Genomic DNA, 25500 nt, shown 5'->3' with positions numbered 1-25500 from the left:
TTTTTGAGAATCATGAGATCGTGCAGTATTTTTACTTTTATGTCTCGCTTATTTCATGTAGCATAATGTCCCCTAGGTTCATCCATGCTATCAAAAATGGTAGGACCTCCATTTTTAAGCTAAATAGTATTCTGTGCCACAATTCCTTTATCCATTCATCTATGGATGGACACTTAAGTTGCTTCCGTATCTTGGCTATTGTGAATAATGTTGCAATAAACATAGGAATGTATATTTTTATGGGATGGTGATTTCGTTTCCTTTGGACACAAACACAGGAGAGGGATTACTGGGTTATGTGGTAGTCCTATTTTCAATTTCTTTGGGAACCTTCAGTACTGTTTTCCACAATGGCTGTACCAATCTACATTCCCATCAACAGTGGACAAGGGTTGCCTTTTCTCCATACCTTCGACAACACTGTTTAATAGCTAGTCTAACAGGTGTGAGGTGGTAGATCTCTCACTGTGGTTTTCACTTACATTTCCCTTACAATTAGTTGTATCAAGAATCTTTTTACCCACCTGTTGAGCATTTCTGTCTTTGGATAAAGGTATATTCATGTCATTTACCCATTTTTAAGTCAGATTACTTAAAGGCTTTATGCTCTCAAGTAATGTGAGTTTCTTACATATTTTGGATATTAACCTCATCAGATATAAAATTTGCAAGTATATTTTCCCATTTTCTAGGTTGCCTTTTCATTTTGTTGATTGATTTCTTTGCTATGCAGAAGCATTTTGTTTGATGTAGTCTTATTCATCTATTTTTTTTCATTTTGTTGCCTGTGCAAGAAACCATTAGAAGAGTAATGTAAAAAGGTATTTTCCTATGTTTTCTTCTAGGAGTTTAATGGTTTTAGGCTTTTTGTTTAAATCTTTAATTCACATTGAGTTGATTTTTGTGTATGGTATAAAATAAGAGTTCAATTTCATTCTTTTGCATGTGAATATCCAGTTTTCCCAACACTAATTATTAAAAAGACTATCCTTTCCCCATTGTGTACTTTTAGCAATTCAGAGTTTTTTGTGGTTCCATATGAATTTTAGGATTGTTTTTCCCTTTCTGTAAAAAATGCCATTGGGATTATTATTACTATTATTTCAGGGATGGGGTCTCACTCTGTTTCCTAGACTGGAGTGCAGTGGTGCTATCATAGCTCACTGCAGCCTTGAACTCCTGTGCTTGAGCAATCCTCTCACCTCACCATCCTGAATAGTTGGGTTTACAGGCATGCATTACCACACCTAGCTAATTAAAAAAACTTAGAGAGATGGGGTCTCACTATGTTGCCCAGGCTAGTCTTAAACTCCTGGCCTTAAGTAATCCTCCCACTTTGGCCTCCCAAAGCTGTGAGGTTATAGGTGTGAGTCACTATGCCCTGCTACTGTTGGGATTTTGATAGGGATGGCACTGAATATATAGATCATTCACTTTGGGCAGTATGAACATTCAAACAATACTAATTTTTCCAATCCATTAACATAGGGTCCTATAATTTACTTATACGTCCTTTAATTTCTTTCACCAATATTTTGTAGTTTTCAGTGTTTAAGCCTTTTACCACCTTGGTTTAGTTGATTCCCAGATATTTTATTTTATTTTTTGATGCTATTGTAAATTGGAGTACTTCCTTAATTTTCTTTTAGAGTAGTTCATTATTAGCATACAGAAACACAACTGATTTTTGTATACTGATTTTGTATCATGCAACTTTACTAAATTTGTTTGTTCTAATAGGTTTTTTTTGGTGAAGTCTTTAGGGAGATCTATATATAAGGTAATGTTATCTTCAAGGAGAGATAATTTCACTTCTTTCTTTTAGATTTAAATGGCCTTTATTTCTTTTTCTGCACTCTCATATTCATTGCAGCATTATTTACAATAACCAAGATATGGAAGCCACTAAATATCCATTATTAGATGAATGGATAAAGAAAATGTAGTATACACATACGCAATGGAATATTATTCAGCCTTTAAAACAAAAAAAATACTGCTACTTGCAACAGCATGGATGAACTGGTAGGACATTATGCTATGTGAAATATGCCATAGACAAACAGAAAAATACCTCATTATCCTGCTTAAATGAGGCATATTGAACAGACAAACTCATAGCAGCAGAGTACAAAGGTGGTTGCCAGAGGTAGGGGAAGGGAGGAATTAGGACATATTGATCAAAGATTACAAAGTCTCAGTTATATAAGATGAATAAATTTGGGAGATCTACTCTATAACATAGTGCCTGTAGTAAGTGATACTGTAGTGTATACTTAGAATTTTGCTAAAAGAAGAGATCTTCATTATTCTTACCATCTATACATACATACATACATGCATGCATGCATACACACATAAATGAAAGAATTAATGGATAACAAATAAATAAATGGAGCAGAGGAAGCTTTTAGAGGTGATGGATATATTTATGACCTCGATTGTGGTAATGGTTTCAGGGGTGTATACTTATCTCCAAACTCATCAAGTTGTACACATTTAAAATGTACAACTGTTTGTATCTCAGTCAGACCTTAATAAAATGTTTTACTAAATGATAAGAACACATGGACACATAGAAGGGAACAACACACACTGAGGCCCATTGAAGGATGGAGGGTGGAAGGAGGGAGAGGATTAGGAAAAATAACTAATGGGCTTAATACTTGGGTGATAAAATAATCTGTACAACAAGTACCCATGACATACATTTACCTACGTAACAAACCCACACATGTACCCCTGAACTTAAAATAAAAGTTAAAAAAATAAAGTGGATTAAAAAACACTCTACATAGGGGAAATAAGTTCTAGTGTTTTATACCACTGTAGGATGACTATAGTTAACAGTAACATATAGTTTAAAATAGCTAGAAGAAGGATAGTAAATGTTCCCAATACAAAGAAATAATAAATGCTTGAGATGATGGATACGCTAATTACCCTGATCTGTTCACCATACATTATATGTATGGAAACATCCCTATGTACCCCATAAATGTGTATAATTAGTATAAATAAATTAAAAATTTTAAAGAAAACATTCTTACTAAAATTGATACATTTTACTGTACATAAATTATATTTCAATAATTAAATCCTAATTTTTAAAAGGATTGTTAGAGATGCATACTTCTGATATGTTAGATTTGCTTCACAATATTCAAGTACAAGGGAAAATAGCATCTATCGATGAGATGGGATTGGTAAATTGCTGATAAATGTTGAAGCTGGATGATTGATACATGAAAATTGATATGTTTGTTATGCTTTTGTGTGTTTGAAAATTGTCATGATAAAAAATAGTGGAAAAATAAATGAAAGAAGGCACATCCTATTAGTAGAATGCCGGCCCAGAGCATCTGAGCCTAATGCTATTTACAGTAACTTTAAGAACTTGACCTAAGACAGGCGCTATGGCTCACGCCTGTAATCCCAGCATTTTGGGAGGCCGAGGTGGATGGATCACCTGAGGTCAGGAGTTCGAGATCAGCCTGACCAACATGGTGAAACCTGGTCTCTACTAAAAATACAAAAATTAGCTAGGCGTGGTGGCAGAAACCTGTAATCCTAGCTAATCAGGTGCCTGAGGCAGGAGAATTACTTGAACCTGGGAGGCAGAGGTTGCAGTGAGCCAAGACTGCACCATTGCACTCCAGCCTGGGCAATAGAGCGAAACTCCGTCTCAAAAAACAAACAAACAAACAAACAAACAAACAAACAAAAAACTTGACCTAGGCCAGGCATGGTGGCTAATTCCTATAATCCCAGCACTTTGGGAGGCCAAGGTGGGTGGATCACATGAGATAAAGAGTTCGAGACCAGCCTTACCGACATGGTGAAACCCCGTCTCTACTAAAAATACAAAAAAATAGCCAGGCGTGGTGGTGCATGCCTATAATCCCAGCTACGTGGAAGGCTGAGGCAGGAGAATCACTTGAACCTGGGAGGCAAAAGTTGCAGTGAGCTGAGATTGTGCCATTGCACTCCAGCCTGGGCAACAAGAGTGAAACTCCATCTCACAAAAAATAAAATAAATAAATAAATAAATAAAAAAAATCAAGAACTTGACCTAATGGCAGACACGTGTATTAAATATATAATACCTCATCCCAGTTCCTAGGACAAAGAACTTGGGAAGACAAGACTCATTCTCAAACAACTCTAATGCAAGGCACCATTCCAGGAGCCCAGAGATTTAGATCCATTCTAAGTATAGGTTCTCTGGTTATCTGTACATGCCTAGGAACTCTGGGACTCCAGTCCATGAAGGAAGGACATTTTCCCTCTTGCTACAGTGACAGACAGTTTGAGTGAGTATAAAAATAGGCCCATGCTTTCAAATCTGAAAACAATCTACCCAATACATACCTGAAGTCTACATTAGAGCCACTGCAGTTCCCACATCCATGGCGCTGCAAATTTGAGAGGAAAAGCATTTCCGTTGCCTTTCTGTGCTGACAGCTGAACTGCTTGTGTTAGTCCCTTCCACTATAGAGACAAACAGGAGTCTTATTTTTATGATATAAGGGATTCGTTGTTTTGTCAGTAATCTGAGGGGCTAGGGCTGAGTGTGAATAGAAGTGACTTGCATGTATGTCTTGAAACTGTTGTTTTGGGTTGGATTTTTGGTGAAGCTGGTGGTGACAAGGTGGGGTGTGTGTGTGTGTGTGTGTGTGTGTGTGTGTGTGTGTTCTACTATTCCACACACAAAATATTAAGTAAATGATGTGTTTTTACCATGTCTAGGAGGAATAGGAGCAGTAGTGGTGCTAATGGTGAGAGTACCAGCAGTGGCATTGGAAAGGGGAAGGCAGAGAACGTTGAGGTGCTTCAGAATTAGCTGGCCATAGGCCGTGGGGACAACAGAAGGCCGGGCTACTTTGATGAGATGTAGTAGAGACTTGTCCTCGAGGAACCAAACCGAATAGTTGATCTGCTAAGACAGTAGTAGAGATATGAAAATAAATTACCACACTGAGAAAAAAAAAGCTTAATTGAACTCTGACTAAGGATTAGAGACAGATGGGGATAGAGACAGTCAAAATGTATCACTCTTAGTAGTGGTATGTGGAAACTGGTGGAAGGACAGCAGAAAGAGGTTGGAAAAGCTCAATCCCCTGTCCATAAAAGGCTTCTGGATCGGGCTATGGGAGCTAAGCTCTAAGAAGCAGTTATCCCCCCTGGAGCAGGAGCCTGTTGTTTAGGTATTAAATTGACAGAAGAACAATAGTCTTTCAATTGTCATATCTCCAAGATTTTATTTTGTTGCAATGATATATTTTATGTATTTTAAGTGTCAGACTGGCTTATAAACTGATAGACTTGAGTATCTGAGAAGTTTAAGGGAACAAGAAATCATTTAGGGAAGAACAGAAAAGATTCATGGTTCACAAACAATTAGAATTAAATATTGAAGTATAACATCGTGGTATGATAACTGGAACCAAGAGAATAGATACAGTCTGTGAAACAGTATAGAAAGAGAACTCTGTAAAGGTAGAAGGCTGGATTTTGAGGAGTGTCTATCATAAGACGGTGAGCAGGGAAAGGAGAGTGAGAAACAAAGAATGGAATAGGTAGGCATCATAGAGTATCATGGGAGCTACAAATTAGAATGCTGCATTAATGGTTGATAAATGATGCCTAATATCATGAAAAGGCCAAGAGCAGTGGAGGATGGAGAACACCTCAGCTGGATGGCTAGCCAGACTTTGACCTTGGAGGTGCATACACACGTTTCTGCTATTTGATCTGTTTTTGTTCTATTGTTTTGGAACCTCAGGCAATGGATAATTGTCACTGGGAGATCTATGGTAACCAAACCTAGAGTACTTGCAAATGGAAAGGATTGGATGATTAGCTGGGTTACCTTCTCAGGTCCAGGGATGAAACCCTGAGCCTAAAGAAGTGTGAGGCACCTTCAGAGAGCGCTGGGGACTATTGGAGAAAAGGGGCTCCTGGCACAAGAATTAAACAACTCCTGACAACATATATGCATTTTCTTTGCATCTCTGCAGAAGTCATGGAGGCACTTTAGTCTTAATCCACCAAAATATGCCTTTCAAAACGATTAGGTAATTTTGTGCCATAATGTACTCCCAGGTAAAATTCCCTGGTTGAAGAAAATGTCCTCCCTCTGAAGTTATCCTTCTTTTTCCTAGCCTGCCTGCAATGCAAAGACTGCACAGAGCCAGGCTGTATATAAAGCTTTAAAGAAATACATTGTTAACAACAGAATGCTTCTGTGTGACAGAGTGAGGGAGGGGTACAAACTAAAAGGGTAGCTAGAGAAAGAGCCAGATCTCTGGAGTTTTTCCATGATGCAATCATCCCCAGGCTGTAATCGCCCTGGCTGACACCCTCAGCCCACTGTTTCTCCTCCCTCACACCACTTTTCATCAGCACCTTCCTGTTTAGCAGAGCTCCCCATTTCTGATACTTTGTGGGGGCTAATTATCTTCCATTTATCTGTGCAGCCCTGCATTTGCCATCTATTAGTCCAGAAACATAAATGATGTAAATCCTTTTATATCTGGCTGCACCACCTAATTATTCGTCATTTGTTTTTATTCTCTCTCAATTTAGCATCATCTGCAAAGTTGGAAATCATGTTTTCATCTCATAATTAAGGCTCTAAGAATTGCAGAGAAACTGGCAAATACACATGCCTTTGCTTTTCATTTTAATTGTGAATTTAAAAGTGAGAAAATAAATCAGGGCTGAATGATATAATAGAGTAAAATGAAAGTTTTTGGAATATAGATGAGGAAACGTGACAGAGCAACATGGGCTGAGAAAGTTCCAGCATTAGAGTGCAAAAGCCAGCCCCCAAAGTGAAGCCATCAACTAGATCAGCCTTCTTGCCTGTTTTCTTTGCTGATGAGCGTCATCTTTAGCTATTTCATCCTGTACTTTGGATTATGCCTAAAGATGCACAATTTTGCTAACTGAATGAACACCTCTCCTGAAGTATGCAAAACTTTTTTCTAAGACAGCAATCTGGTTAAAATTCAATAACAGTATGTAAATTGAGAAGACATGGCCACTACTGAGTGGAACAGAAAGAATCCTTAGATCTGAAGGGCTGGGGGAGGGAGGGATGGGAACGACCTGGTAAGTAAGTTCCTGAAATTCTTACTGTTGTTATTTCTATGTTCTCCCACAAAATAACACCTCCTTGGAGCAGCCTCTCCCATGATTCACTTAGGTTTTCTTCTGCAGAAGTTTCTTCAAAGTTCATTTACAGAACTTCTGAAGTAACTTCACCTGAGTCTAGGTCATCTAGAAGTTTTTCTTCCCTGGTACATGTTTCCTTCTTATCCTTCCTCTTTCAATAATTCCATCCATATTTCTGTACTAGGTGAGATTTGAATTTGTATGTGTCATTTATGTAAGCACAGATATGTGTACTTGTCCTACCGACTACAGTAGTTAAAAATGTCAAGGGCAAGGTGAATGTATTGATCATAAAAAACTAGGTTATGGTCTTATAACACACAACTCCCAAATAGCAGCAGCTTAATAGAACAATGTTTATTTCTCACTCACATTTCATGTCTATTGCAGGTCAGCATGGGGGCTCTGCTCATGTTTTCTCACTGATCCAGGCTGATAATTCCAGATACTTGATTCCATAATCCCAGAAGGAGGAAAAAAAGAAACTGGAGAATTATGTCCTGACTCTTAAAGTTCTGTCGCTAAGTGATACACGTCACTTGTGCTAATATTTTACTGGTCAGAGGAACTTATCTGGTCATGCCTGAGTTCAACGGATAGTTGATAGTATAGGTAGGGTCTCTGAATAGCTGTGAATCATAATACAGTGTATTGCAAATGGTATTTTCCATCTTTATCTCTTTTTATAGAACTAGTAAGAGTAGTTCTCTAAACACAGTGACCATCAGAGTGTCAAAATATACAGCTAATCAGCCAAAGAAATAATTTTGGTATTTTTCTATAAGACATTACTACTTCTTTAATCAGAAATCTGCCTGCCAATTCTTGGAGCCCACAAACATTACTCTGTGATATTGTTCTGAACCATGTTTCAGTTCTATAGAACTAGCAGTAGGCACACAGAAGCAAAGTGAAAAGTTGATATGTACATTTGACCAGAAGAAAGAATGATTCAGTAAAGTTTGAACTTATTCTTTCCCTTTTTAAAAGAAGTAAACGTAGGACACGTAAAGCAGAGGCAACAAAAGCAAAAATAAACAAATGGGAGTACATCTAACTACTAAGTTTCTGCACAGGAAAGGAAACAAGAAAAAAAAAACAAACAAAACAGTCTACAGACTGGAAGAAAAATATTTGGGAACCATATATCTGACAAGAGGTTAATATTCAAAATATATAAGAAACTCATAGAATTCAACAACAACAACAACAACAACAACAACAAACAAAACAAAACCAGATAATCCAATTTAAAAATGGGCAAATGACCTGAATAAATATTTATGCAATGAAAAAAAAATAACAAAAAACAAAGAAGATATAACAATGGCCAGCAGGTAAATGAAAAGCTGCTCAACCTGGCTAATGAGGTGCTCAACATTTGCTAATTGCAAATCAAAACCACAATGAAATATCACCTCACGTCCATTAGGATGGCAATTATCCAAAGGACAAAAGATCCAAAGGTGAGGGGGTGGTGAAAAGAAAACCCCTGTACACTGTTACTGGGAATGTTGATTGTACAACCATTACGGAAAATAGTACGGAGGTTCTTAAAAAATTAAAAATAGTACTACCACATGACCCACCAATCCCTCTTGTGGATATATACACAAAGGAAATAAAATCACCACCTCATCTAAATATCTGCATTCCCATGTTTATTACAGCGTTATTCACAATAGCCAAGATATGGAAGCAACCTAATTGCCCCGAGGATGGATGAATGGATAAGGAAAATAGGTTATATACACAAAATGGAATATTATTCAGCCTTACATATTCAGCCTTACTAAAAGAATGTTTTTAGTACAACCACAATACCATCACAACTCAAGTAAAATTAACAATAATTTCTAAATATCTTCTAATATATGTTCCATATTCAAATTCTCTCCAAACTGCCTTTTTACAGTTGAATTGTTTAAATCAAGATGTCAGCATGGTTCACACATTGCATTTGGTTTTTAAGTCTCACAAGTCTCTTTTACTTTATAACTGTTCCTCCACTCCTTTTTTTTTTTCCCTCCTATGAAATGAATTTGCTAAAGAAAGCAGATCCTGCTTCTCTGTAGATTTAACTAAGTTATGGATTTGGCCAATTGTATCATCCTGGTATAATTTAACAGGTTCCTCCATTCTTTGTATTTCCTGAAATTAGATGTTAGCTGTAAAGGCATCATTAAATTTAGCTCCAGTCCTCTTTTTGCAAGTATATTTCAAGAGCAGCATATAACTGCCTATTGCATCCCATCGGAAGGTACATGAAGACTGGCTCCTCTACATTTAGTAATGCTAAGACTGATCAGTGGGTTCAAAAATTTTAAGCCTGATCCATCTATCTCAAATTTGCCCACCTACTTTTCACTTAAAAATTGTGGCACCCTTAGATACTTTTTGCCTGCACCTAATCTAGCATTTTATGAGGATTTACATAATTATAATTTTCTGATCCTGAGTTTATTAGTTTGAGTTCTAAAAATAATGTTATCTTGCAAGCTATTCAGTTACTCTGAAATACAGTTCAAACACAACTGGCAGGTTAAATGTTGCATTATTATACTTTATTTATCGATTTTTAGAATGATGATTTCCTTGGTAAACTCCAAAGTAGACTATTTTTTAGCATTATGAATTATCTTATGTCTATATATTTCATGTGTTCATTGCACTCACTAGTCCTAAAATGTTCAAATTGTTCTAACTCTGATAGCAGGATTTCCCTAAGGTTGGCTTATGTGTTGCTTTAACAGGACCCCAGCAGATATTGTTGCTCTGGCACTAGATGCCCCAAGCTCATCTTGTACATACCCTGTCTCAAACCTGAAATATCCCATTTCTCCTAGGAATTCAGGTTCATGTAATAGGGATTGGTATTTAAGATGACAATTTAGCAGCTAGGGGTAAGCATTATTTCAATGCTTTTATTCAGAAAGTTTAAGTGAGAAAATCGTAATTTTTAAAATAAGAAAACTAAATCCTGAGTACATAGTGATATTTCAATTTCACATGCAAGATTACATGTTGAATACAAAATTGTATTATATACTGTGATCTCTTTTGTCTCATTATCAATTTTTAAGTTCCTAATGATATTTATATCATTTTTTTGCTTTCCCTCTCTCTTCTCTCTCCATATAGATATAGATTCAAAATAATAATACTGTAATATTCTAACAATGAGATTTCTGGGTGCAGTTTAAGATTTATTTCTTTTTTATTTTTGTCCTTTGAATATATCTTACTAAGAAAGTAGTGTAAAAATACTGTGTTTTAAAGTCACTTAAAACAATTCTTTCTTGTGTGTTTATGCTACCAACTTGATATGTAAAACATTTTTCAGTATGTTTTACATTTTTAAGAATTTACTTTTAAAATCTTTTGTTTTAGAATCATTTAAATCATTTACATAGTTACAGAGTCAAAACTATAGAAAAAGTTAGTTTCAGAGAAATATAGATTTTATTCTCTTCCAAGCTGTACTTCCCTTCTTTTCTATAACCAACCATTTTTATTAGTTTGTCTTTTCTTTCTTTTTAAAGTTAAAAATAGCACACATGTACAAATGAAATATATCACATAGATTGTTCTGCATCCTGCATTTGACAGTATGTCCTGGAGATACCACTCCACAGGATATAGATCTTCCTGTTTCCTTTTAACAGCTACATAACATTCCTATGGGTGAATTTCCTATAGTTTACTCTACCAGTTCCCTCTTGATAAACATTTATATTATTTCCAGTATCTTTTTAATTAAACTATTGTAATTAATAGCTGTTTACTTGGATCATTTATTTTTGTGACGCCTGCCTTGAGATTGATTTCTAGAAGTGAGGTTGCTGGTCAATATTTGTTTTTGCTAGATATTGTAAAATTACTGTTTTCATTCCTAGACAACTCATATATATACACCTGATTCTTCATTTGCAAAACAGCAGTAATAATATCTCCTCCCAGAAATATGATGATGCTAAAATGGCTAATAGAAATCAAAACACTTTGAAAAAATGTAAAGCAATAAACAGATGTAGTGACCAGTATTAATAAATAACAATCCATTGTTAGAGGGGATTCATGTAGCCACACAAATGTCTGCCCATCATCTCACTGAGTCTAAGACTGAAGTGGAGAATCAACTTCAGACATAGGAAGAGAGACAGAAAAGAAATAGAAGTATGTAAGATGTTATTGGGACCATAATAGAAAAAAAAAAAAAAAAAAAACATTGGCCTTGGTCTGTAGAGAATGAGGAAGCCAAAATTGGAACTGAGTTTTGAAGGACACAGGAATGTACAAGATGGGGATAATAGGGCAATACCAGGTCAGAAGTGGAGAGGCTGCCCCAGCAAGAAAGGAGTGAAATTTTACTGGGAGAGTAAAAATTCAGGTATAGGAGAGCTTAGAAAACACTCAAGAGGATGGCATGAGATGTTAGAGAAATGGGTTGGGGCTAGGGTGTAAAGGGTTATGGATACCATGCAAGGGGATTTTTCACTTTACACAATATATAGTCTTGTGTGTGCATGTGTTTGTATGTGTGAAGCGGGTTGACGTGGAATTTTTCTCAAATAAAAATCTCATATTTTTATATTCCTCACAAAAGTAAAGGCCAGCACCAAATAGCAACTGATAAGCACTAAATACACGTACATTATATATTATATACTATGAAATGATATTCAAACTATTCATAAAGATTTCCTCTAGAAATAATTGTTTCAATGACCAACTGCATAATAAATAATTCTTATTATACCAAGTCACATTTTGCCTTTGGTGGCACTTTCTAAAAACAGAGGGATAAAACAAAAGCAATCACCACCCTCACATCCCCAAGTCTTCCTCCTGCTGTCTGGGACAGTCGACAAATCCAGGGGAGTTGCATATCAATTCTATTACCATGGACTTGGCTAAGTCATTTCACAGGTGCACGAGATTTCTGGAATATTAACTGAGAGGAGAGGAGGGACTTGAGAGTGCAGCCAGGAAAGACAGGATCTGTTTTCTCCTAAGCCCCACCACATTCTTCCTTCTGAGGCTCTGCAGCCTGGAGGGGCCTAAAGACTGACTGTGTGACTAGTCAGAGAAATTAGAGAAATATGTGCTAGGAGTCGGGCTCTTAGGGATATGTTTATTTTTATAGCTTTATATAGCTTAGTTTTTGGATTGAAGTACCTCTTGAGTTCCAAAGTCCATAATAGATGTGCTGTAGCAGGAATAGTTGTTTCTCTTTTAAAATTTGGTTTTATGAATCTCATGACCCATGTAATCAATTATTCTCCTGTTTCCTGAGTTGCTAAGAAGCTTATGTCCAAATTTATGTTCTACTCCTAGCAACTGTATAGGACTTCCTATAATTTGAGATTCTAATCTCATCCCTGGCTCTATTTTATATTGCAACCCTTCAGTTTCCTGTTGCTTTGTTTTCTGCCACTGTTTCTTGGAATTGTGCTTTTTCATTTTCTCTTGGTAATGTTAATATAAAATGATATATGCAATGCAACATATATGCAAATCATAAAGCATAACAGTATAGTTAACATCCAAAGAATAGATCATTGCCCATACCTTGCATCTACCTATGTGCTTTTCCACAGACACATCTCCCTATAACTACTATCCTGAATTTTATCATTCCCTTTTTTGAAATCGTTTTATCACATATTTATGTAAGTCTAAACAACACATTTCTCAGTTTTTCTTTATTAAAGTTATTTTCTATCATACCATATATGTCTGTTGAGACTTGGTATTTTTGTTTACCAAACATTATGTTTTTAAGATTAATCCATGTTTCTCTGTGTACTTATGCTCACTTCTTTTTCACTACTGGATAATAATTCATTATGTGAAAAATATATATATTTGAAGGCACAGGTATGTTATGTTTTTTTGTTTTTTTTTTTTTTGAGATGGAGTCTCGCTCTGTTGCCCAGGCTGGAGTGCAGTGGCCGGATCTCAGCTCACTGCAAGCTCCGCCTCCCGGGTTTACCCCATTCTCCTGCCTCAGCCTCCCGAGTAGCTGGGACTACAGGCGCCCGCCACCTCGCCCAGCTAGTTTTTTGTATTTTTTAGTAGAGACGGGGTTTCACCGTGTTAGCCAGGATGGTCTCGATCTCCTGACCTCGTGATCCGCCCGTCTCGGCCTCCCAAAGTGCTGGGATTACAGGCTTGAGCCACCGCGCCCGGCCGTATGTTATGTTTTATATGTATATTCCTCTGTTCTCCAATCGCTAAACATTTGGATTAGATTGTTTCTAGTTTGAGACTGTTACAAATAGCCTATGAAATATACAAATGGCCTATGAAAATTCCTATTTAGATCTTCTGATAAAAACATACAAGAATTTCTCTGACATTCCTAGACACGAAATTGTTTGGTCATAGAGTATGTGCATGTTCTGCTTTGAGAGACAATGACAATTTCTTTTCCCCGGTTTTAATTTACGCTCCCTCCAGTACAGTATAACTGCTCCCGCTGATACACTTCCTCTGTATACCTTCTTAATTTTTTGCCATTCTGGTGGGTGCATGGTGCTATATAATTTTACTCTTATTTTATATTTGCATTAGTAAAAGATTTGTGAATCTTTTCATTGTTTATCATCTATAGATATTTCATTGTCTGTGAAGTGCCTGTTTTATGTATTTACCCCAATTTCCTATTGGGTTGTTCATCTTTTTCTTATTCACTTATATTTCTTACCTGTTCTGGTCACTAATCCTTTGTTATTTGCTTTGAAAATAGCTTCTCCCAGTTGGTGGCTTCATTTTCCCTCTTTTTCTAGTTTGTTTTTGATGAATAGTGATACTTAACTACAGAGAGGTCCAAGATCTTATACTCAGATCTTTTTTCTGTCTTAAAAAACTGTCCCTGCACAAAGGTCATAAAGGTTATCCTATATTTTCTAAAATGTTTAAAGTTTTGCATTTCACATTAGAGTCTTCAATGCTTCTGCAATTAGTGTTTATGAATGTTGCGATTTAAGTAAGTATCTAATTGCTTTACATTTTCCACATGGACAACCATTTTCTCCGAGTACCATTTGCTAACGAGTCCTTCTATTGCCCAGTTATAAGCAAGGCCACCTCTGTCATATATCAAAGTTCTATATATGCATTTACATATCTTGGGTCTTTATTCTAATTCACTGGCCAATTTGGTTTTTAAAAGTTTTATGTTTAATTGACAAATAATCATTGTATATATTTATGGGGTACAATCTAATGTTTCAATACATGTATGGTCAATTTGTTTTAGCACATTTTACTACCACATTGTCTTAGTTAAAACAGCTTTATAGTAAGTCTTGATTTTTGGAAGGGAAAGCTCTCCTGTCCCCACTGTACACTGACAAAGATCTGACTGTTAAGTTTAAGAACTGACTTCTTATACTCTAGTCTTTGCACTTTATATAATGAAATCATACAGTATAGACTCTTTTGTGCTTGTTTTGCTCATCGTTATGTCTGTGAGATTTACATATACTGTTGATATGGCTATAGCTCATTTATTTCCAGAGCTTTCATTGCTGTATGGTATTCTGTTTTATAAAGATATCTTTTTTTTCCTCTACTTTACTGTAAAATGGATATTTGGGTTGTTTCCAGTTTTCTTGTTTTTGTTTCTTTATATTGATTTTTCTTTACTCTTGACCTATTAAGAAAAGGTGTGTTAAAATTTTCCACTAAGTATACAATGGTGAATGTAACAATTTCCCCATATAATTGTGTCAACCTTTTGCCTTATCAATTTTGACATATTTGTTATGCTCATGCAAGTTTAGAATTATGTTATCTTCCTGATGAGTTTAATTTTTTCAACTTTATGTAGTGACCCTCTTCATTTTAATAGGCTTTTATGTTGTCTTAAAGTGTGTTGGGTCAGATATTTATATAACAATATTCTTTTCCTTTTAGTCAGTATTTACCTAGCATATTCTTGCCTCATACTTTAGTTTTTTTATTTCTTTGCTCATGCTTTAGGTGCATCTTTCAAAAAGACCTAGTGATGGTTGTAATTTTTCTATGTCTATCCAATATAGTAACTTCTGTTTTCAATTGGTAAGTTTAGTCCATTTATAATCACTTACTATGTATCAGGATTTGTTTCCATTACTGTATTTTACTTTTTTATTTCTATTTATTGTGCTTAAAAACTGTTTTCCTTCTCTTTCAACATCCGCTAGAGGTTTCTTTGAGTGTAAGTTTCACAGTTTATGATGATATTCAAATACCTTTATTTTTTGGAGATTACTTTTAATATATCTTTGTCTTTGATGTTCTGTAGGTTCTCTACAATGTGCCTTTGCATTAGTATTTTCTGGTTTATCATGCTTGGAATTCATTGTGTTTTCTATATCTGTTCACATTTTCCATCACTTCTGAAAATTTCACATGCTGGTGAGAATCCCAAAAGGAATGAATAAAAAGAATGCAAGAAGGTAACTTGGTGAAGTAGCTGTAGTTCATTCATTTTCATAACTAAATAGTGCCCTATTTTATGAAAATATTATCACATTTCTATTCTACTAGTTACATTTTAATTTCTACAACTTCTAAACTTATCAAAATTTCTAGTCCATTACTAATGGCCTCTTATTATTGACAATTGCTTTCTTTTAAAAAATCATTTCAAACACAACAGTTTTATATTACATGTGTTACAATCTCTATATCAATAGTTAAGGGAGTCATAATGTGTTCTGGGTGTTTCTCCTGATTTTTTCTCATTGCTGTTTGTGTGTGTGTGTGTGTGTGTGTGTGTGTGTGTGTGTGCTGTTTGATTGTGAAGTCATTGCTGGGGAAAATGTATGAGTGTTGTCTTAATGAAGGAAGATTACCTCATGAAGGCTTTGCTTCTGCTTCTGCTAATGGCCAATGCCCACTTCCTAGGATCCATTTTTACTTCCCTTAAAGTCCCAGTTTAGTTCAGAGTCCCACATTCAGTTTCTCCATTCTCGGCTCTAGATCAAAGCTCATTTGTACCAACACAGACATTGCTACTATAGTCATTCATACTCAGGAAATCTCCCTTTCTCATCTTTCTTCCACTCCATATTCCTAGCTTATACCCAAAACCTGTTGGGGGGTTATACGGCTTCTGGGGATACTTGCCTACCGCCTTTAAACCCAGTAGTGTGTGTTCTATCCCAATTTTAACTACTCTGCAGTCTCAAGAGCACTTACTTTTCCATAATGCCAGAAGCACTGAATTTATTTTTTAAATCAGAATGATACACATGGTAACAAATAAAAGAAACCGAAAAAGCGTGATAGCAATAGATTTCCACTCCTTAACTCTCCATCAAAGTACAATTTCCCTAAAACAACTTATTTTGAGTGTTTCTCCTCATAGAATTTCTGATGATAATCTCCACATCTCCAAATAATATACACATGCTTCTATTTTTCTTATCTAGGAAAGATGTAGATTTAGTTTACTAATTTTGTCCTTTCTCTTTTCTCCTCCGAATTTTTGATATACATATTATTAGACTTATTTCTTCTATTAATTACATATGTTACCTTAAATGATACATGAAATTCCTTGTTCTGCTAACTTCCATCAGTGTCTCTTGGCTCCCTCTGTACTTTGAAGCTATTAGCACATGGACCATTTTTTACATGTTTCCAACCACCCTCCACTCATGTCCTAGCCTTAGCTAATTTGAATTACATACATTTATTTTGTCAAGTAGTTTACATTTAAATTCTGTTCTCAATCAATGTCAACATTTGAAGTATTTTAGATAGGATGATTATAAAACTTCAAAATCAATAAATAGCAATTTCATTATCAAGATGATGTCAACACTTTCCGTGAAGGTCAAGTTCTACCTTGGGATTGCATTTCCTTCATCTTGAGCTCAAGGCTGTGATCCTTGAGCCACATGAAGGCGAATGGTTCTATTATAGCATCCAGTGTAAGTAGGTACTGTCTTCTTATACTTTTTAACTGTTGAATATCATATTACAATTTAATTGGTTTCATAGTTAGCCCATGACTTTCTAAACAGCTTTTCTGTTTTTTTTCTTGAAGTTTTAAATAACTTTTCTTTTTTACATGATTTTCCTTTATCAGCCCTTCCCTTTTTTCCCCAAAGTACTCAATCATACATTCTATTCTATCAGTTTCTCCTGTTCCTCATCCCACTACCCAGAAACTTTCCTTCTAGAGTCTCTACGTATTAGATTCAAACACTGCTCCAGCACTCTCTTGAGTTGGATCCACAGTTTCCCAGTTCCCATGTATTCTTCCTCCTTGGCTTACCTTTTTTCTTTTTCAGAAAAGCACATCCTCAGATAACTTTCTAAGAAAAGGTGTGTGGGTGGCAACACTTATGAACTCTTGCATGTTTTTAATTCTGTCCTCACATTTGATTTGTAATTTTTCTCAGTATGGAAACATATGTTATGATTTTGAAGGCACTGCTTCATCATATTCTAGTATACATGCAATGTTGCCAACAAATCTTAATGATATTCTGATTATTCTTATCTCCTTTTAGGTGCCCTTGTATAAGTGTCCTCTGAACTCTATTCGATTAGGTTATTTTCATGGAAACATAAAAAAAAAATCTCATTTGTTGATGATATCCTCTCCCAGTTTCTTCCCCGTTATAGATTTATTTCTTTTTGATAAATTTCTTCTCTTATTTCAGAAAGAAATAAAGAAGGATGTGAGGCAAATATTCACTTTCTAGTCTATCTTCTCAAATGTCTATCACTTATTTTCAACATACTATGTTTTCATACCGTATTCATTTTATTGGATGCCTAAAATTCCTTTTGGAACAAATCACGATACAGTATGTATGCAGTCATTAAATAAGTTTCAAAAAGCTGAAGGTGAGATGAGATGTTCCCCTAATTCAGGATAATAAATTTTTAATTCCATGATCTTGAAACATATTGGAGTATTGATTCCCTAGGTTAACTAAGAATAGATGCAGACCCATGGGACCCAGAGAGTCTAACAAGTCAAAAATCTCGAAATACAGAGGGATGGATAGAATCAAACAACTCCAAGCAATGAACAATCTTAAAAGCATCAAGGCAAGTATGATTATGAGAAGTGAAGAAATGCACTGGTGAAATAATTTTTAGTAAATATAGCTGTGAATCATTTTGCCCAAGGCTGCTTTTGGACTGACAGTCAGAACCTCTTGCCTGAGGCAAACAGGTAATTAACAATGACCAGAGAGTTTTGGACAACAACCCGTGTTGGAAGGAAGGAGGCCACACACAAGGGAAATAAAAAGGCCCATTAAAAGTTTCTGGCTTATGAAACAAAGTTACATGGTCTGGCATATCTAATTAGTTCTCATAGTTATAGACCTTATTACATTCCACATCCTGTCTGGGGTTATTATACTTGACATTCAAAGAATTGTTAAAATTTCAAAGATGGCTTGTTTTATTTCCTTACCTTTGGTAGGTCTCCACAGAGAGGGACCGTTTTGGCCGGGCATAGTGGCTCACGCCTGTAATCCCAGTACTTTGGGAGGCCAAGGCGGGGGGATCACTTGGGGTCAGGCGTTCGAGACCAGCCTGGACAACATGGTGAAATCCCGACTCTACTAAAAATACAAAAGTTAGATGGGCGTGGTAATCCTAGCTATTCAGGAGGCTGAGGCAGAAGAATCACTTGAACCCGGGAGCTGGAGATTGCAGTGAGCTGAGATCACACTACTACACTCAGCCTAGGCAATAGAGGGAGACCTCGTCTTTAAAAAAAAAAAAAAAAAAAAAGGTGTGGGAGGGGGCATTTTACACCGTCACAGGGAGTTAGTTGTACTCCTTGACTACTTGCTCAAAGTAAATACCAAGGATGGAATTTCAACATGGCTGCCAACCACTCCCATTCTGTTTGTTTCAGGTGAGGAAGGTAGTCTTGCATAGAAGATTGATAGGTCTGTCGGAATAGGAAGAATGAATGATCTTAGCTTTCTTTCATCAAATACTTTAAAAATACTTGGTAACTTTCAGACTTTGTACAAAGCATTGGAGATACAATGATGAATAAATGGACAGGTCATGAGACCCCACCCTTTGTACACAAGTAGTGGACTGATCTCATACATACTCCAAAAAAACTGACAATGCCTTTACTTAAGAAAATCCATAGCATCCGTCCTTCTAAAACTAGACATCTGCAAGACCAGGGTAGGGAATTCCCTCTGGCTTAATCAACACAGTTGTCATTTCCTTTAGGTTCTCTCTGAGAGTCCATGGAAAATTGATAACCTTGACAAAACTCAGAAGGACCTGAGGACCTACTTGTTCTACAGACCCACATAGAAAGAAAGAGAGAAGGGAGGGAAGATGGAGAGAGGGAAGAAAGAGTTGTATACAGTAAAATGTATACAGACAGAGTAAATTAAAATTCATTCATTCAGCAAATATTTACTGAGATCCCACTTTGTATCAAGTACCGTTATGGAGATTATGTATTTAGAAGTGAACAACATAGACAAAAGTCCCTTCTGTCATGGAGTTTGTATTCTAATTGAAGAGAGGCAGAAAATACATTGGTAAAATATATAGCCTGTAAGACAGTGATCAAGGATTAGAAAAAAAAATAAAGCAAGAAAGAGAGGCAGGAAGTGTCAAGGATTGGAAGATGAAATTTTAGATATGTGTTCAGAGCAACTGTCAATGAGAAGATGATGCCTGAGTAAAGCATGGAAGGAAGTGAGGCAGTGTGTGTAAGTCGTTTGAACAGCTAGGAGTAAAACATTTCAGGTAGTTGGATGGGGCAAGTGCAAAGGCTCAGAGATAGAAGGATACCTGGCCATTTTCAAAGGCTGTTAAGCCCAGTGTAACTACATTAGTATGAGGGAAGATGAGAGAAATAGATGATGGAGTCAGAATGGAAGTGAGAGACTAAATCATGTGGGGACTTGTAGGTCATTTTAAGTACCCTTACTGAGACAAGGGGCAAGTCACTGGATGGATTTGAGGAATGCCGTGATCTGACTTAGGTCGTAAAGAATTATTCTGTAAGGGTGGAAAGGTTAATGCAAACGAATATACTGCAAACTAACACCACAAGAACACTAAGAACAACCAAGGAGAAAAAAAGAGATCTTCTATCATTAAACATAGTGGCTTTCATGGTTTCTCAAGAGAGCTGTAAAATGCTGACACCATTTACAAAGCTTTGATGTTCAGACAGTGCTATTCTGCATTCCTAGAAGATATAAAAATTAATGATCGATGAGCTCTAAATAGCTGGAATCTAGACCTATGGATAGCCTTTCCCAAGAAGCCACATCATCTTGTACCTCAGACTTAATTTGCTTAATCAGCATGTGATGAGGCACAACTTTAATAGGGTGTGACAACTGACAAGAGAATTAAATTGATTCAAATTAAAACTTTAACAATAACATTATATGGAGCTTAAAAATCCTTTGCACTTTTGACACTGAATTTATACCAGTTGCTAAAAACCACTAGAATAAAGGGTCCTCACAGAACTATCAACCAAGGAGAATCCATTGTGTTTATAAGAAAAACAATACAGAGATTCTTAGTGTCAGTTACAGAGAGTGTTAATAAGCTGATTATAGAAGACTTTTATCTCTTTAATCAAACCACTGGATAAATTTTAAAACTATAATTTATTACTAGGGACAATAGTAATTCTGAGTGAATCAGGAATAGAGCACAGGGACAGAGAGTGAAGAGAGTAGGATTCAACAACTACTGTGACTACTCCATGTCAGGCACTTTAAATACTTTAGCACCAAAACATTCCATGATAAATATGTACCCATGTCAATCCCTAGTACATGTGAATAGGATTTGTGTGCGTGTGTAGGCATCCCATTTTCTAATCCTAATTTATTTTAATTTGACAATAACATATTTGTGCCATTTTCTGCTTTATAAAAAATACAGTATTGGTCCTATTTAATGATCCTATTTGATGCTTTAATACATTAGTCAGTCTAAGGTACCACAAAGTCAGTATTTCTTGAACCTCTCCTCAAATTCTAGTCTCATTTCCTCTTCAATGCTCTATATTAAAATTTAGAATGCTCAGATATATTTCCAAGGACTGCATAAACTACTTCCTTATGCTGTCAGACCATAACCACCTCTACTACATACACATCCTGCTCCTATATGTAACTTCTGAGCCAGTCAAGCTAGCAAGACAAAACCACAGATCTATATTGTTCCTCAGAATTCAAGATGCTACATAGGCTCATTCCTGTATCTGTTGTATCTAAGCCATTACTCCACGACATAGAGTCTACATATTTGTTCCTTCCCACACCTTTGTCTCCACATATTTTAAAAACTGAAATCCTACCTCCATAATAAAGCGTTCCCCAAAATTTTTAGCCCAACCTCATCTCTCTCTTCTCTAAGATCCTATAGCACTTACTGTATGCATTATATATTTTAATTTAATTTTATATTGCTTGTATACTATTTTCCAAATAGCATATGTGTGTATGACTTGCCTTTTTCCAGTATGGTTCTTAAGTTGCTGGATCATTCTGCTTGTGTATTTTTGAAAATAACTGGTATGATGTTGACTATACAGCGCACTTCTTCGCTATGGAACTACTAAAATGTTTCATTAATTCATTTAAAAAGCAGTTTTTGAATACCTGCTACTTGAAAAAATAATAGACAAGACAAAACCAGCTCTTTCTTTGTGCATACACTAATAAAATATAAGAAATTATGACATCTGGCCTCATAATAAAATAGGACACATGGTCATAACTTGAAGTGCTTTTGAAATATAAATAATTTCCCAATTACTTTCCTATCCTCTGTATAATCAAGAATCTCCCTTTACATTGTTATTCATGAAGGATAGATAGATCATCTCCTTCAAAACAGAAAAACAAAATTAACAATAACCAGTATTAGGAATTGAAATGTTACATATAAGGCAATGTTTGCCTTTATTTTTTGTTTTAGTCCAGTGGTAATATCCCTGCAGGTGGTCAACCTGTTCCAATTTTTGAGTCAGCACTGCAGTTTTTACTATATTTCTCATTTTGCTATTAACAATAAATGCATTGCTGTGACCTACATCAATCTGTACAGCAAAATGCAGGCTTAAAATGAAGACATCAGTGGTACTATAATTAGTACCATTAATAGGAGAGCTGATATTTTGGCTGTGCTCCACACCCCTAGTTCCAGCTACCTAATGGAGAGTTTCAGGTAGAATTCTTACAGGTACCTCAAACTCAACAACATGTCCAAAAGTCCCATAGTCTCAATTAATGATATTTCTAGTCTTAAGTGTCGAAATTAGCATCACCTTCTCCTTTCTTACCCTCACAACGAATCAGCCATCAAATTCTGTCAATTCCATCTAGAAAACATCTTTAATATTCTTGCTGTCTCTATCATGACTCATCAAGACTATGATAATAGCATACTTTTATTTCTCTGTTCATATTTCAGAAAGCTCTTTCTTTTATAATCTCATGTTTGATTATGTTAATTTACCACTCAGAAACTTTCAGTATGTGCTAATTGTCTTTATAATAGAATCCAAGTCCCTTAATCTTAGGTTCACAGCTCTCTAGAGCTTGGCCCCACAGACTTTTTCAACCTTTATGTCTGTTCTTGGTAAACAACATGCAGACACACACATTTCTTCCCAAAATAATTCTTCAATCTCCTTGCCCTTATTTAACCTCGAATCTTCTCCAAAAATCCAATTGGGAAAAGGGCTAGATAGTAACTATTCTAGGCTTCGTGAGCCATGTGGTTCTGTCTTAACTACTCACCTCTGCCACTGTGGCATGAGAATTAGCCAAAGACTATATACAAACAAATCAGTATGAACAAGTCCCAATAAAATTTTAACTATAAAAACAGGTCCAGTCTGGATTGGGCCTGTGCTCACTGGTTTGGTGACCAGTGATCTAGATCGCAGAACAAAGTGACAATGCTTTCATGAAGCATGCATCAAAAGAGTATTCTATTTTTAAAAACAGCTTTATTGAGGTATAATGAAAATTGTAAAACTCTTAGAAAAAAACATAGAAGCAAACATTTTTGACACTAGTCTTAGCAGTGATTTCTTGGATATAACACCAAACGCATAAGTAGCAAAAGCAAAAATAGACAAGTGAGACAAAATCAGACTAAAATGCTTCTGTATAGAAAAAAAAATCAACAGAGTGAAGAGATAACATGAAGAATGGGAGAAACTATTTACAAATTATTTATCTGACAATGGGTGAATATCCAAAATATATAAGAAACTCCTACAATTAAATAGCAAAAATCCCTCAAATTACCTGGTTAAAAAATGCCAAAGCAGCAAAGAAAACAAGCAATAGAGTAAAGAGATAACCTACAGAATGAGATAAAGCATTTGCGAACTATGCATCTGACAAGAGGTCAATCCCAGAATAACTGAAATAACAGCAAAAAACAAAAACAAAACAAAACAAAAAAAACAAATAATGCAACTGAAAATGGACAAAAGACCTGAATAGACATTTATCTAAAGAAGATATATACAAATGGTAAACAGATATATGAAAAGATGCTCAACATCACTAATCATTGAGGAAATGTGAATGAAACCACAATGAGATATCACCCCACCCCCTAGTTTCAGTGGTTATTATGAAAAAGACAGACATAATAAATGCTGGTGAGGATGTGGAGAAAGGTAAACTCTTATGCACCATTGGTGGGAATGTAAATTAATACAGCCTCAGTGTGGAGATTCCTTAAAAATTTAAAAATAGAACTACCCTGTGACCCAGCAATCCCATTACTGGGTATATATTCAAAGGACATTCAATCAGTATGACGAAGAGGTATCTGCACTCCCATATTTATTTCAGCACTATTCACAATAGCCAAGATATGGAATCAACCGACATGGGAATCCATGCACAGATGAGCGGATAAACAAAATGTTGTGTGCCACATGGACATAAACATGGGAACAAAAGACGCTGTGGAGTACTAGAGGGGGAAGAAAGGGATGAGGGCATGGGTTGAAAAACTACCTATTGGGTACAATGCTCACTACCTGAGTACAGTACACCCATGTAACAAACCTGCACATGTACCCTCTGTGTCTAACATAAACATTGAAATTTTAATAAATGAAAATGTTATATATATTATATATACACACTATATATATACTTATATATCTATATATACCTATTCTTCCACAGATATATTCCACTATATACTTATAAATCTATAGATACATATTCTACCATAGATATATCCCACTATATATGGTAGAATATATGTATATATAGTATGTATGTGTGTATATATGTATATAAAACATTTTCTTTTATTAAAATTTCAACTTTTCTGTTATATATAGTTCAATATACATACATGGTGGAATATATAATACATGTATGGTAGAATATATAGTGGAATATATATGTATATATGGTATATAGTGGAATATATATATATTATTAATATATGGTGGAATACTATTCAGCCATAAAATAGGATGAAATGCTGTCATTTGTAGGAACATGGATGAATATGGAGGGCATTATGTTAAGTTAAATAAGTCAAGCCACAGAAAGACAAATACTATGTGATCTCACTCATGTGGAATCTAAAAAAGTTAATTTCATAAAAATAGAGAGTAAAATAGTGGTTATTAAAGGCTGAGGAGGGTAGCAGGGAGTGGGGAACTGGGAGAGGTTGGTAAATTGGTACAAAGTTAGTAAGATGAGAGGAATAGGGTCTGATGTTCTATTACACAGTAGAGTGACTATACCAAATAACAATGTAATGTATATTTCAAGTTAGCTAGACGAGAAGATTTTGAATGCTATCAGTACAATGATAGATGTTTAAAGTGATGGATATCATAATCACCCTGATTTCATCATTATACATTGTATACATGCTTTCAAACATCACACTTTACCTCATAAATATGTACAATTATTATGTGTCAATTATAAATTGAGAAATACTAAAGGAAGGCAAAGGACTGGAATAGACATTTCTTCAAAGAAGATAAACATGAGCACCAAGTATATGAAAAAGGGCTTAGCATGACTAATCATCAGGGAAATGCAAATCAAAACTACAATGAGATATCACCTCACACCTGTAGGGATGGCTATTATAAAAATGAATAAAGAAAAAAACAAAAACAAAATATAAATGTTGGTCAGAATGTGGAGAAATTGGAATACTTGTATATTGTTGGTGAGAACGCAAAATGGTCCATGAAAAACACTATGGAGGTTCCTCACAAATAGAACTACTGCTGATGATCCATCAATCCCACCTCTTTGTATATACCCAAAAGAACTGAAATCA

The sequence above is a fragment of the Mandrillus leucophaeus genome, unplaced genomic scaffold (genome assembly GCF_000951045.1).
Source record: "Mandrillus leucophaeus isolate KB7577 unplaced genomic scaffold, Mleu.le_1.0 Scaffold321, whole genome shotgun sequence".
NCBI classification, from domain to species: Eukaryota; Metazoa; Chordata; class Mammalia; order Primates; family Cercopithecidae; genus Mandrillus; species Mandrillus leucophaeus.
The sequence above is the reverse complement of the archived record's forward strand: the minus strand, read 5'-3'. Positions refer to the sequence as shown.